The sequence below is a fragment of the Apis florea genome, unplaced genomic scaffold, assembly GCF_048593485.1.
Source record: "Apis florea isolate Af1SG1 unplaced genomic scaffold, ASM4859348v1 contig_3203_pilon, whole genome shotgun sequence".
Lineage (NCBI taxonomy): Eukaryota > Metazoa > Arthropoda > Insecta > Hymenoptera > Apidae > Apis > Apis florea.
The window spans coordinates 3,094,266-3,097,735 of NW_028256723.1; the positions used below are offsets into that span (position 1 = coordinate 3,094,266).

General features: G+C 38.8%; 1 long non-coding RNA gene across 2 annotated transcripts; it reads right to left on the reverse strand.

The window, feature by feature from the left end:
• Positions 1 to 575: 575 nt before the first annotated feature.
• On the reverse strand, positions 576 to 3,223 carry LOC147657145 (uncharacterized). Of its 2 annotated transcripts, none has more exons than XR_015292836.1 (3): positions 3,026 to 3,223; positions 1,136 to 1,348; positions 576 to 1,073 (listed from the first exon to the last, which is right to left on the reverse strand). It is a non-coding gene; the product is annotated as an uncharacterized LOC147657145 (long non-coding RNA). The 2 variants fall into 2 exon arrangements; XR_015292837.1 differs by lacking the exon at positions 3,026 to 3,223 and adding an exon at positions 1,835 to 2,350.
• Positions 3,224 to 3,470: the final 247 nt, after the last annotated feature.

Consider the following 3,470-nt stretch of genomic DNA (forward strand, 5'->3'; position numbering starts at 1 on the left):
ATACGTCTTTCACGGATGTCGTTAACGTTTCCTGGGAGAGGAGACCCGTAAAGCCGGCCCACGACGAGTCGACAATGAGAACGAGACTTATTGATCTATGACGTGCACGCGTCGCAGCCGGACCAGCTGAAACGACGGAAACTCGGGGGCCGACTTTCACAAATTTTCGGAAAAGCTTTACACGGATCAAGGGCTTCCTGCCTCTCCCCTCCCCTCCTCCTATCCGCGTTGGATAAATGTGCTCCGCTTTTAGAATCGAACACTCAACATCGTGTGCGGTAAGCTGCCGACATTAATGTTTCAATGTTTCGGAAAGTGATTGAAAATAAGGCTTTCGATTACGTTGCTCGATTACGTTGTTCCATTACGTAAAGATTGAAATCGTGACACGTAGACGCTTGGAAATTAGTGTGTTAGATAATCGTTTATTTCTTTTCTCTTTTTAATTTTTCTTAAAAGGGTATTAAAAGCTATATCAAAAGTGTTAAGAAATATGTTCTATAAAGAACAAAATTGTTCATTTTCTTTTTTTTTTTTTTTTCGAATAGAACAGTATGAATAGTATTTTTAATAGGTTGTTTTAAAAAAGTTGTTGCTATTAATTTCAATAATCGAGTAATTAAAATTTAAATAAATTCCAGCCAAGTATAATTCAGATTAACCAATTAAAAGGCCATATCGAAGATATATAATTTTCGATGACAGTCCACCCCCTCGATTATTATAACTCGGCATAAATAGCCGAGTACAATAATAGCGGCGCTATTTGCGAGTCGCGTGCGCCTTGTATATACAAAAGTACAATGGGGGTGCAGTTATGACTGTAGAAAAGGGCGCGAACCTCGGGGGTTGCACGTGACCCGGCAGCCCCCGTGTTTTGACAGGCCGTCGACACGAAGCTTCCGGCCTCCGCACGGAAACAGCGACTTCCGAAAAGATTTATCGCGATGCCACGTAAGCAGGGGATGATTGGGGATGATAATTGCCCTTGAACTTGTGCCTTCTATTCTCGAATGAGATTTTCATTCGGAATAAACCGTGCGACAGATCTAGCTTCATGTTTTTTCTCTTCGCTGTAATGATAAATAATTGAATAACAATTTATGCAATAATGAGAATACAGGATAACACTTACACTTTTAGAAAATTATTCTATAATTTTTTCATTTTCGTTTACGATTCCTTTATACGATTCCTTTTCAAAATCGTGAATTTTGTAATTCGGAAAGTAAGAGGTTTTCGTCCAATAATTCAAATTTCCAATTTTAGTCGTTCAAATAAAGGCAAATAAATGTTTTCCTTTCGTTAGTTAACGTCACGTAATGCATCACGTGTAGGCATCGCATTTCTAGAAACGACAGACTTATCTATTAATAGATAGTCCCATAACGGCCATTACAATATCGTTCTCTTCAGTTTTCCGAGCGACAGAGGGTAAAAATAAGAAAGGATAACAGCGGTGTCGTGTTGTCATTAAAAACGATAATGACCGTCTTTAATGGTAGATAGGATACAAATTACATACGTGTCTTAATAAATCGAGGCGATGCATCGCGCCTCGGAAAGATCATAAAATTCATAATGGAAAAAAAAATAAAAGACTCGCGAATAAAATCGAAAAAAAGGAAAGAAAAAAAAAAAATGTAAAATCATGACCGTACTAAAAATCTTGATCGAGTTAAAATTTAACATTTTTTTCGTAACGAAAAAAAATCTGCGCATTAAAACCAGAAGCGTTTTCCATATAAATATCACGGAACGCCTATATAATACGGTAAATTAATTCCTTCTCCTCTCGGTAAAAAAATTATTTTAATAACCTTTATCATCTTACCGTTTGCATGGACAAGATTTTCAAAGGTCTATAGCAATAAAAGCGTGCAGTATAAATCTTCTTTAATGCCCGAGAGTATCACGCTTTGCTTTCTACAAGAGAGTAACCGCCGCTCGTCGTCCCTCTTCCTTCCTTCGCCTCGACACAATATAACTTTTCGCCAATACGAGGCATTTTATTGATCCATAGCCGCAACCATCGCGAGCCACCCTTGTTATTAACTTTTTCGCAGGTGTAAAGTTACAATTCAACGATTATTACGGCGTCGCGTTACGGGGTCTAATTACCCGCTTCTCATCGGCGAAGAAGAAAAGCTTAAGTCGTCGTTACATAAACTTATCCCTCTCGTCATCTTTTCCTCCGGATAAAGCCGTCGTAAAATTTGCATACAGTCGTTTCTTTATGAAAATTATGAGATTAAAATGCCCGTCCGTGATAATAATTGGAGATAAGATAATAACTCGTGAACAATTTCAGATTGAGAATTCTTCTTGTCATAATTGTGAAAAACAAAAGGTGCGGTTTTTAATTAAAAAGTTTACGAGTATCAGTTGATTAAGAGGAACGTATGCAAGCGATTTAAAAATAACGTTGAAATATTCTTTGTTATTTATTTGTAAAATTTATCGTTTTTCTTGGCAATGACAAATGGTTTTTTTTTTTTTTCTTCGAATTCATCGTCGTCACACCGGTGGAATAAATTTTCCACGTATGCATTTTCGAATTCTATAAGCAATTTTCCAAAGCAAAAGATAAAAAAAAGGAAGAGACGAAAGAGAAAATAGCGGAATTCGGTGGAACAAAAGCGGTCGTTTGAAAAAACCCAATTTCCCTATACGCGAAAGTCTATAAAGTTTCAAAGCAAATAAAGAAAGGGACGGAAAGGGACGAAATAGTAAATAGTAGAATTCAGTTGAACCCATTGCCATATATAGGAAACAAATTGCATTTTTTTCTATCCATACATAAATTTTATAACTTATACAATCCTCAATTAAATCCGTATTTATCTTGGTAAATCGTTACACCCATCCTTTGAACGAACGAAACCGTACGACAATCATCGATCTCATCTCATCTCGAAGTGAGAATAGAATAGAAATGAAACAAAACAAAGACACCGAAATTCGTGGACGCGAAAACAAAACCACCCTCTCTCACTCGATGTAGGGAAACCTGATTTCCCTATACCTGAGTCGAAGTTTTTCGAACTCGGATCTTGGCCGGCTTGTACACCCGCCATAAGTTAACCGTTGGCCGTTGTAGGTGGAGGATATCAATTCCCGTGGTAGTAGAACCCGCCGATATTGCCGACCACCATAAAACGATTATTGTCGCGGAATGTATACGGTTATGGCGGCGTTATAACCTCCCGAGACTTGCAGCGTGCCTCGCCGATGGACACTGGGCCGGGGCTTAACTTTACACCCGGCACTTTACACATTGTGCGCCCGGCCCGCGACGTTTATTACGACAACTTGTACAAGCGAGCCCGATTTATCGTTATTTATAACGAGCCGGCCTCGTGAAATTAATATTTACACGGGCCGCGAATACGTCCACGGCCAAGGTGAATTTTATTTAAGCCGCTACGACGGGGAGGGGCACAATTAAACGGACCTCGACAATGTTGATT